A 12,154-nucleotide genomic window follows, 5' to 3' on the forward strand; every position below is an offset into this window, starting at 1 on the left:
CTGCTAACTTTGCCAGTCAACTATTGGTGCTCAGCTTCTAACTTTGCCGCTCAGCCGTTAGCCTCACCACTAAGCTGTTAGCTTCACTGCTCAGCTAGCTGTACTCGGCTTCTAACTTTGCAGCTCATCTGTTAGCTTCGCTATTCAGCTAGCGGTGCTCAGCCACTTACTTTTCCACCCAGCTAGTGGTCCTCAGCTGCTAACTTTGCCAGTCAACTATTGGTGCTCAGCTTCTAACTTTACCGCTCAGCCGTTAGCCTCACCACTAAGCTGTTAGCTTCACTGCTCAGCTAGCTGTACTCGGCTTCTAACTTTGCAGCTCATCTGTTAGCTTCGCTATTCAGCTAGCGGTGCTCAGACACCAACTTTTCTGCTCAGCTAGCGGTCCTCAGCTGCTAACTTTGCCGTTCAGCTAGCTGTCCTCAGCCACTTACCTTTCCGCTCAGCTAACGGTCCTCAGCTGCAGATTTTGCCGCTCAGTTGCTAGCTTTGCCGCTCAACTACAGGTGCTCAGCCACTAACTTTTCCGCTCAGCTAGCTGTCATCAGCCACTAGCTTTGCCGCTCAACTACTGGTGCTCTGCTGCTAGCTTCACTGCTCAATTAGCAATCCTCAACAGCTAGCTTTGCGTCTTAACTAGTGGTTCTCAATTGTTAGCTTTGCAGCTCGGCTAGTGGTGCTCAGCTGATAGCTTCGCGGCTCAGCTGCCTCAGCCGTTACCCTGGCCATCGCTACAGGTATGCAAATCCATCTTTGCCATAATTCAGATGTTTGTTTTCGTGGGTAAAACACAGACGATGCAGAGGCCAGCTATAGGATGACATCATGAAATGCCTCAAGCGGCAAAAGGCGATGCCTCAGAGATGGAGGGCAAGAAACATATGAAAATAACTAATTTCACAAGTAATTTGTTGTTTATTGTGCCAAACGTAATGTATGATAATAAATATGGAAATAGTGCAAGTACAAGGTTAGGTTAAAGTCTTGCACTGCAACACAAGCTTCTACAAACATGGAAAGTTAAACCAGATCAAACTTTAATCTATCAAGTTTTGGTACTGACATATGAATGATATCTCTTTTATTTTATGGAATTGGCAACAGAGTGAAGAAATTAATCATTTCTGTTTGTGCCCGGATGGAGTTATAGAACACAAAGTCTTTCTTTTATTGGAATGAAAAGTAAAACTCTGGGGCAAGATTGAAGGGGACCTGGCTGCAGACAAGATGGCGCCCAGACATCCGGAAGCGGAAATACCACAAGTTTTTAGATTTGTAGCACCTTCTATTAAAACTTTGATGTTCAACAACAGTTTAGTGTGAAAGATGAGCTTCGAATGGGGCGGTTACCTTTTTTTTCAGATTTTTAAATTCGTTAACCCTGTTTTGTGTATTTTTGCTCTTTAGAATTAACTTTTTATCTTGTGGTTTTGTTTACGGGAGGCCAAAAATAACAAAAAAGAAAGTATCCGTAAATATGCTTCCTCCTTTTGCCCGCTGCCGACTGGCGGAGGGCGAGGAAGACGAGAAAAGGCACTAATTTGAAAAAAGCCACGCTGTCATCGTCAGTCCCAGCCACCCCGCGTCATCTGGATGTGAATTTAAAGAGAAGGGAGCGCCAGAGTCTTCACAAAGCAATTAAATGTTGATCCGTGCAGACGCGCTGATCCACTTGGACGTTGGGTACAGTGCTCTATCACTGCTGAATGTGACACTAATGCACATGTCTGTTGGTCGGTTGCTCATCACGTAATTCCCTTTTGAAGCGTCAGCTGCCAGAGCGGAGAGCGAGACAGGTGGAGGAGACGGGTTTTTAGTGGGAACTGAGTAACTCCCATTCTGAAGACAAATGGTAAATAAATAAAAAATGTCTTCATGTTTATGAAGAATGCTGAAGTGAATTTAAAAAAAAAAAGAGGGGCCCTGTTAGGAATGAAGGCAATAATTTGCTCACAGATTCATGGTGTATCCAATAGGGCAAAGATTCCTCTGAGGTTCTGAGAGGCAATAATAATCCTGATAATAATTGTGCTGCTCTTTAGATACTGTAGAAAGCACTCAGACTTCTTCGTTGGAGTCGTGTGTGTGTTTCTAGATGTTTGTGTGTCAACTGTGTACCTGTGTGCTGAGACATCTTTGTCTAGACGTTTTATTTCCCGGTGGAGTTTGTGCAGCCGCACCTTTCGGTGAACCTGTACCCCGCATGCAACGAAGAAGAAGGAACAGTTATTAGTTTTTCACCCAAAACATTCAGTTTTACAAATAAGTGTCTAAAAAGTACAGCATGTGAAGTACCCTGTGAGAGCTTATGAGGAACTAGTTTTAAAGTTTAAGGATTCATAAAAAAAAGAACTTTTGATTTGAGACATTTTGTTCTAAAGAGGATTCCTCCACATGGAAAAGGCAGGCGCCCCTTTTCCTCTGCTGTCGTCTTCTTCTGCACCTTATCGGAGGAAGCCCTCACCGAAGTGACAGCACACACCAGAGGCTGCCAGTGTCGTCACTGGAGCGGTACTTCCGGTACAAGCCGAACGCAGGCTGTCCTCACACATACATGCTCGGAGATGCGTATGACGCGCAGCCTCCGCGCTCGCGCCCTCGCTGCATTCCTGCCCTGCAGCTTCGGACCACATTGCACTGACTGGAACGCCATATGTGCGTACGTGCATCCTCCCTTTTCTCTGCAAACGCGCTCGGCCAACTCTTGTGCCTCCGTGTGCCCTCGGAGAGCCGTTGCTCCAAGCTCACATATGCTTTGCCAAATCCCACAAGATACAAGAGTTAGCGAGTGACATGCTGGTGCCTTTTCTGTGCCAGTTCGGATTTGCTGGGTTTTGTGTAAACGTCCGACGTCGGGAACACCACCACTCGCCCATCCGTCTTCCAGGTCGTGGCGGGAAGCAGTTTAACCAAAGACTTCCCTCTCCGCCTTCACTTCCAGGGACGTAGTGTCTCCAACGGGTCTTCCCTGGGGCCTCCACCCAGTGGGACACCTCCACAGGGAGGCGTCCACACCAGATGCTCTGGCTCCTCTGAATGTGGAGGATCTCTCTCTGGGTGACCGAAATTCTCCCCCTAAGGGAGAGCCCAGCCACCCTACGGAGGAAGCTCATTTCAGACGCTTGTCTTTAGGTCCTTGTTTTTTCAACGTAGAGCTCAGAGGAGGGAGAATTAGAACAAAGATTGATAAAATGAGAGCTTTGTTTGATGACTCAGCACAATGCTACCATTGACTGTATAGACAAACAAGACTATTCCACATAGGAAGTACCCGCTGGTTCAGAGAAAATCCCATAAACTTCTATTGAGAAATAAAAGCTATGAACTATTATATTTGCCAGAATAACTATCTTTGCTCTGCTTCCTATTTTTTCACGAGTTACTCAAGTTCATAAACAAACTATGTGGGTTTTATATTTTATGTTCGAAACGTTTGGCATATCTAGAGATGGACAAAGCGAGGTTGTGACGTCACCAATAGAAAATGCCGGTTCCACTCTCACGAATCAGGAGGGAGTTTGTTGGAAAGCCACACCCCTTCCTCTGAAAGCGGGCTCGGGAGAACCCGTCAAACATTGAGAAAGGTGTGGCCAGTGGACACCACATGCTTTAACTGAGGCATCTGATTGGCCAGTTTATAACTTAAATAACTTGTGATAAAGAAAATACAACATAAAATAAAAGGTTTAGCAAGAAGATGTTAAAAAGAGACACCCGGTTTGATCTGGTATTTTGAGTGTTTCAATTGTAAAATAGCCGCATTAAACAGTTCTGACTCATACCTCTAGAGGGCCACCATTCGTTGTAGGTCCATAGAATAATAAAACATGCCGTTTCCACCCATTGATTGGCAGGAAGTGATGACGACATTAGAAAGCACCGGTATAGCGCTAAGCTAGCGATTCTGTTTTCCTCTTCACGGCGGTTTTCTTCTTAGCTGCCTGCAATCTTCTTTCAAACAACATTAAATTCCTGTTATACACGATGTACAAAAAGTAAAGTAAGTAAAAGACGAGCTGCTGGATGAACTACATTGTTGTTGCTTTTCTAGTCGTCGTACTACAATGACACGCTAGCGGGCTATGCCACGCATGCACCGGGAAACCAAACCGCTAAGTGGAAGCAAGGCTAAACTTAGTGGAAACACTTATCAGAACTAACTGGACCGTCAGGTACTAATCCTCCCATACCGGACCTCTCAGTGGAAACGAGGCATATTGACTTTCAGAGACAAGCAGCTACTTCCTGTTTGGAACGCGAGGGGGGAGGGGAAAATCTGTCTCGTTATATTCCGTCTATGGGGGTGGACTTCCATCATTTGTGAGTTTGGTTACCATAGAAATCGTGACTTAGACCTACAAAACAATCACGGCTTACTAATTTATTTGTGGTTCCAACATGGCCGTGCCCATATTGCAAAAATACCAATAAATTGACTTTATTTCGTTGGGACTAAAAGCGAGTCATTTTCACAGTTATATTGAGCCTCGTAGTTAAAACGTTTAAAAGATCAAACCTCAAAACTGTTCAATTAAGACTGGCACATCACACTTGAAACAATTTCCAGTCTAAATGTCAATCTTTTCAGTCATGTAGGCTTATGTAAACGTCTCTAATGTCAGAACATAGTCTCTACTTGTTCCACTTTGAGATGCTAATTACAGTTAAAGACTTGAGAAGTCGTTTTGTGAAAGTGAAGAGGAGCACTTTAGATTGTGTTTACCGTGTCACCGTGTCTTTATTATAGCTTTAGCGTGCGCTAACTTGAGCAGTCACACAATCTGGATGTTTGAGGAAACGCTGAGCGCTATAATCGCTGACAGACCTGAGGAGCCAGGCTCCAACTGGGGAGGTGTTTTCCGTTGGATGCTCAATCCCACTTTTCCTTCAGCCAAATCCCTTCATTTCGGAGTTAAGGAGGATCAAGAATTCCTCTCATTTTCAGTAACATAACCAGGAACAGCTGTTCATATTTTCTCTTCCTGCAATAATCCCCCTCTCAATCCGCCATAGCAACCAGCCATGTTGTCAGGTGTGTGCAGAGTCGGCAATCATGAATTTACATAAATAGCTTTTCCGCCAGCTTGTCGGTTTCCCCGGTAACACCAGGTGATTGTGTACAGCAGCCTCCGTCCACAGAGCAGGACGCATCCTTCTCATGCTTCGTTTTCACGCGATCCGGGTCCATTTCTGACTACAACACGCAGCAAAGTCACTTCTGGAGTGTCGTGACTTAAAAGCGGCGTTCTAAAAGCTCCGGGGTGGTGCTGAGGCAGACATCTGCATCAATACCCACAAATGAAATAACAAAACTAATAAAAAGATAACATCCATCTGTAAGTCGAATATAAACCAAGCCGAGACACCAGCGCAGTTTCATTAAATTAAGTGTTTCTTTGGCTCTCTGTGAGTTTACTCAGTCACCATGACAACCACATCTGTCATTTCTTTGTCTGAAGTGTTATCTTTAGCTTCTTATTACAGGAGTGAGGGAACAGGCAAACTTCGGCTTTGCTTTGATAGCCTTTTTTAATGAACACGTTTCAATCGCTCAGGCGAAAGGACGAGTCTGATGCTGTGGAAGAAAAAGAACGTTTGACGTTCCACGTCAAAGTCGGCAAACATTAAAAAATGCGGCTTCTCGTTTTTTAAACAACACCGTGCAATGGATGAATGATAACTTTCGGTTTTCTCATTAATATTTGATTTAAGGACTCCAACAATGGATGTCATCATGTGACCCTTTGGTATTTTAACTGTTTTTGTAACTTTACTACCCCAACATTTTAGAGAATTAGCATAAAGATCTCTAATCATCTTTTCATCTATTTTAAAGTATTTCCAGTGCTATTTTAATCATGATTCTGCAATTTTTAAACAAAAATAAGAAACCTGTGTCGGAGTTCAGTAGAAATTTGCTTCTAAATTCTGGGTGAGTATTATAGCGTAGCAACACCGCCCACCCTTCCCATCACCTATAACTGAGAGATATCTGTTTACATATGTGGGAACTTCTATTTATTATCTTTATGCATATTATTTATTTAGTTCAAATACCTGAGGTCGCCACATTGCGTCAACCAATCAGAGACTCAGCTTTGAGCTGTGGAATCCAGCCTCAGTAGCCGACCAGTTCCCCCATGATAGATGGTTTTATTTTAATCCTAAAAAAATATTTGTTCCAAATTTTGGTAAAATAAAGTAAAGAGTCCAAAATAGCCGATTCTTTTCTGGGAAAGGAGCTTCCGTCAAAAAACCTTTCTCGGACTATTCATGGAGGACGCGGATACTGAGAGATCGCATTCACTTTCCTGCAGCCGCAGCTGCTTCGTGACTGTGATGTGCAGTCAGGGGAAGGCAGTATGGAAAGCCAAAGGGGTCAAAAATCACCAGGAAAAGCGGGGATGGCAGCACCTCATTTGCATATGTACTACTGATAATAATAATTATTCAAATACTTAACTGATCCCTCAGTTAGTTTTAATACTACAATTAATATAAAATAATAATGAAAGTTTAATTTTAACTTTTTTATTTAAGATTTAATATGGACATTTGGAGGGAAAGTTTCATATTCTGTATTCTATTCTCAGTTTTTGTCGATTTGGTCTTCAGATGTGTAAATCTAATCAGAAACTACATGTTTTAAGATGTGAGTGTATATTTATGTTTTGAAGTATTTTATATTTGTTTCTTTCAAATATATGTTTTAAAGCTTTTCAAAACAGTAATTTTAGGCTTTTATGTTTTTTTTTCCCATGGTTTTGGGTCTAGATGACCCACTTTTAATGTAAACATGCCCAGGATAGCACAAGGGTTAAACCTGCTTCCTCGTGTGCTTCATATCTGATATAATAAAAGATTTTTAAAACTTTAACAACAAGAATAACCTGCTACCACGCAGCCTATTCCACTGTCTTTTCATCATCGCAGGGATTTTATGCAGCTCCTGACTCGGCTTCTCAAATGTATAATGAACTTTTTTTCATTTTCTAATTTCCAAACTTTTCAACAATTTTATGACAATAATCCTTTTAAATTTGCAAGCTGTTCCATTGTCGTCAAAATGGGCTTTTATATTTTTTGAGTTGCTATAATTCAATATTTAGTATAATAGTTTTTCCAAGAAACTATTACAGTCAGTCATAAAAGTTGAATTTGCAATCTGGATATATTTTGAATTTGTGGTTTCACGACTGAACACATTGACACATTTGAATCTGAGCTTAAAGACAGAAACCCCGAGCAGCAGCCTGTAATCGTCTGAGCGGCTCTGGCCTTCGTTAGTGAGGGTGAGGCGCTTCCTGGCCTCTGTCTGGCCTCAGCTTTGAACGCCGGCTGCCCAGTCTGGAGTAATGGGACAGGCGAGATGAGCAGAAGTGGCGTCTGCTCGCCTTCCAGCTCTGACTTTATGGAGCTTTTTCAGCGGATGAGAAGACAAACGATTAGGACCACAAACAAACATTAAACTTAGATTATAGCGGCCGTGTCTCTTTCGCTGCGGCGCCACGTCTCCCTGAAGGCTCACTGAGGTTTCCCTTAATTCCAAAAGCGCACAAAAGCCATTTTCCTCCCCTTGTTTTGTAACAACACAATCAACAAGTTTGTGTGGCAGAGTGATCACAGAGAAGGGTTTTAGATAAAGTGTTTGTGTTGTTCCCCCGCTGAACGCTGAGCATTACAGCCGGCATCCCAAAATCCGGGGGAATGAGGCGCTTTTGTTGTCAGGAAAACAATTACTTGGAGCTGGCGGCGCCGGTGTCTTCAGCGGCGAGGTGAGTCTTTGGGTCTTTGCCTTTTGATTTCTGACATTAAGACTGTCCCCTTGCCATTTGTCATGCATATATTAGCCTTTACATGATTGATTAAATTAATTCATTATTTCTCTTCCTGTTTTCAATCTGCACAAAATAAACAAATAAGTGAGGAAAAGGCTGCCTGTACTGTAGGTTAGGGGCTGAAAAGGAATTACCCGCCGGAGCACAGCTAATTAACAAGCATTAGCATTTGAAAATAAGGGCTCTTATCTTGTGTACAAAATGCTGTTCATAGTAAACACTAGCTAATCACTTTAACAAGTTTAGCTGTTTAAATGCCGCTAATTGTGCATTGTTTAAACAAATATGCTTTCTTGGTTCCTGAGAAATCAAGATAAGGAGCAGGAAGGAGAGATGCTCTTATCGTGTCCACTTTCTGCCTCACCTTGGTTACAGCACTTGATGCTTTGATGAAAAGAAAATCAGAAATGTGCTTTTCCTTAAGTACCACACATTGGTTTTTACTGCTGGAGTGTCGAGGGAGTTCAATTACTTTTATGTAATTGTGTTTGGTGGTGACGCACACAGGTTCCCTTTATAGGAGCACACATAGATGGGTATTTTTAATCAAAGTGACATGTTAAAGACACGTGTTTGGGAACATGTACAGATAATTTACTGCTTTTTCTACCAAAAGACTGCTGGAAAACTATTAAAAGATTCACAAAACAGATTGTTGAATGAAAAGTTCCTATTTTTTTATATTTAATTATTAGCAGAGACTTTGGACGAGTTGAATTATACTAACTCATGTGTCTCTAAAGAGAAATAGTTATTTAAACTATTTAGGCAATTTTTTTGTAATTAAAAAAACGTTCCCAATAGTGTTTTTTTTAATGATTATTAAGTTTTTGACCAAATTACACAACCTAAAAGTCTTTTTCATGTTGATCTGAAGCCTCTGTTTCCAAAATCTCCTCTGAGGGGGCGTGGCTTTTGGAGCCCCACCCCTTTCCCCCCAAGTTTATAACATCGCAAATAATTTTTTTTTTTACAGTCTGGGTGAAAGCTCTATTCTGATTGGCTGCAGAGTGTCCATTAAAAAGGGACAAAAGAAGTTCCAGTCACATGACCTGCATGTTCTACATTATTGCCTAAATTGGTTACCGGAGCGACAGAAACTTTGATTATATGTAGACATATATGTTATTCCACAGTTTATCACAACAGTAGAAAAAATCTCTGTCCTTCACGTCTCTAAATGTCTGATTTTAAATAGTTTGTTGTCTGCCTTTCCGTCTGTTTGATAAGACATTATTTTTTTATTAATAAAATAAATTCTTTTTGATACACATTTAATAATCTGAGTTATTGGTGGATATTTCTTACATCAAAAACTACTTGTGGACTTGGCTTGTTTGAAACAGAATTTTGCTTCATTATTTGAACAAAAACAAGCGATAAAAAGTGAACTTGCCCTCTGAAATAATGCTTTGTATCCATTAACATGACGTTTGCTCCTCTGCAGCAGATCAAGGTCGGTGCAGGATCATGTGGCTGTTACCATGACAATACGTCAAATAGCCAACTTGTTGTGAAAAATAGTTTGAACCAAGAATTAAGCACTTAGTTATTTCTTTCGTTAGTGACCATAAGCGGATGGACGTTGGAACAGAAACGATTACGTCACCCACTCATTTCTAATAAAACAGCTTTATCCCTTACATATTTATACAAAGATCAAAGACTTTTGTGTTTCGGATCAGAGAAACTCTGAACTTTTGAATCAGCTTAGATTCAGTTGACATGTGTCAGGACTTCCTCTTTTGCACATCTTTTCCTCTTCCGCGGCCTCCAATCACCCTCACACATCATCGACATGACAAACAGGATGTTATTCTGCGGGCTAAGCCAGATTTGCCCGCAAAATAGACCAAAATACCATTTTAATGGACTCAAAATTAAATTCAAACTAGATCCATTTGAAGGGAAACTAGTCCCTAAAGCAGAAACGGGGAGCATTTAATTGAATTTAGTTTTATTTAATGATACAATGAATGTAGTGACTTTTTCATTTGGCAAAGTGAGTGCATTAGAGGGAATAAACACATCCAAAAATACACACAGACCGTCGCTGTACCGCTAACTCCTGTCCTTCCACAGCTCTGACTCAGAGTGGAAGAAGAAAACAGTTTAATCAGGTGCTGGGGGATAAACTGGATATTCCACAGTTGAAATTTTGTCTACATGATAAAGAAATACGCAATTCATGTCAAATCTACTAAAAAAATAAATGTCCACTATTTATTTCTATATTAATTAAGTTAAAATCTCTCCTAGTAATTTATTTTTCATTTAAATGCCAAAAGTACTCGTTTATCGACTAATTTATCAAAGTTTCTTTAATAAAAGTGTCTCAGAACTCCCTTTTCCTGGGCAATCCTGTTCTAACTGCATCACCTCTTTGTTCACATTGTTAATGTTCCCTTCACTGCAGGCTAAACCCCTTCAACATGCGGGACTGTTCAGCTGTTTGCACAGTGTAAAGGTGGTGACACGAGTGACCTTTCACAACTATCGACCTGTCCTTGATATTTCTGGCTGTCCACAGTCATACTATCACCACTCCTCCCCTTTAACACAATAAAGAAGGTAAACAAGCTTCACATTTTGGGGTTTTTTTCCTCATTACTCCACATGATTTCATTTTAATAACGTTTAAAATGGAATGAAAACTCTTTCACAAGATTTTTATGGATTAAAAGCTTTTCTGCAGCTATTTAAAATGCTAAACTAAAAGGAAATATAAATTGTTTATTTCAATATTTACCCTTATTAGGACCAAAACAATAAAAAGTAGGAATATTCATCTTTAGGGCTGGAAATCTCTTGGTAACTCACGATATTATGCGATTCACGATACATGACTCGGGATAATAGTATCATGATATGGCAAAAATTGGAATAGCCAGTATATTACCCTGGTAATCTATGATATATCACTATTTGTTTAAAAAAATCTTTCATTTAAACTTTTTTTTTTTTTTACCAAACAATTTAAAAACACAATGCGCTGCACTGGTACAGTTAACAAAGCTAAAATGTATCGGTCCGGTATGAGTTGGTCCCCTCTGGAGGACTTCTTTTATTGTAATAAAGGATTTAGGGAAAAGGGGACCGGAAATCTTTCATGAGTTGAAGTATCGTGATAGTTCGCCATACCGATATTTTGTTCCACCTCTATTTATCTTAAACTTAAGAAAAAATATCCCAACAATTCCGGTAAGCCTGTCTCTGGAAACCAACACAGCTTAATAGACTTCAACTGTAAAGAAAACTAAAAAAATAAATTACACAATGTTTAATTACACTAAAAATTTATATCTGGAGGCTTCTGTGAACTAAATATCAAATTAAGCTTAATTGATCAATAATCAATTAATACAAATAGAGATGGATCTAGCATATAAACCTAAAGTCTGCTAGCTTGATGCTAACATTTACAGGAATTTCATATAGGATGGCTAATGCTAACACTCGGTCATTCTAAACATTCAATGCTGACTAAATTAACATCTTTATAAACTCACATGTATGAACTTTCCAAACTCTTTTAAGGAAATATTTTTTAAAGTAACTGTTTGTGGTCCAAAACATTTTTTGCTCATACCGTTTTCTTCTGGAATAAGGTGTAATGCTATAGCGCGGTCGCCACCTAGTGGCCAAACTGAAACGTCCTCCAGGAGAAGCAGAACAATGTTTACAATGTTAATAATCTGAACGTTTTTGTTGGAACTTCTCCTTTTGAAAATAAATGTGAGACTGTATGATATTAACAATCTCATTATTTAACGAATAGAAATAAATAGATTAATAAAAAAAATTAATCAATAAAAAATAAAATAGATTATTAATGTTTTTTTTAAACAAATTTGTATAAATGTGTAAACTTAAAATGAAAGAATAAAAAAAAATTGGAATCTAATCAACCCAGGCTCCTGTGAATCAAATCAAATCGTTTTAGAATTTTAACAAATACCAGCCCTACCAAAAACCTGGCTGCTACAGCCAGTGGGCCACAAGCTCCATACCGATGCATCCACTTGTAGACAAATAGATTCATGTACGTTTTCATTTTCATTGACTTCACAATCAAAACAAATGGATAGCTCCAATATTATATATATTTTTGTCGCACCAGTAATGTTAGGTTGGGGGTGTAACGGCCTGGAATCTAGCTGGCCAGAGTGTAAACACAGGGATTATGGGAAATTAGAGAAGGCTTACTTCACTTCAACAGTCACACCCACTACTCAGTGGCAAAATGTTGATAAACTACTGCCACTCTGCAGAAACTATGTCCTAGAAAACCACAATTTTGGGGGATTTTGGCTAAC

At 40.0% G+C, this 12,154-nt stretch overlaps 1 long non-coding RNA gene across 5 annotated transcripts in view; it reads right to left on the reverse strand.

Annotated features, from left to right (window-relative positions):
• The window catches only part of LOC112158751, a 354,072-nt gene that overhangs the window by 39,475 nt on the left and 302,443 nt on the right, over positions 1 to 12,154 (reverse strand). For all 5 annotated transcript variants that reach the window (XR_004947099.1, XR_004947100.1, XR_002921355.2 and 2 more), the window contains one exon: positions 2,119 to 2,192. This is a non-coding gene — a long non-coding RNA (uncharacterized LOC112158751). The remainder of the gene's footprint in view (positions 1 to 2,118; positions 2,193 to 12,154) is intronic.

This window comes from Oryzias melastigma, linkage group LG23 (assembly GCF_002922805.2).
Source record: "Oryzias melastigma strain HK-1 linkage group LG23, ASM292280v2, whole genome shotgun sequence".
Lineage (NCBI taxonomy): Eukaryota > Metazoa > Chordata > Actinopteri > Beloniformes > Adrianichthyidae > Oryzias > Oryzias melastigma.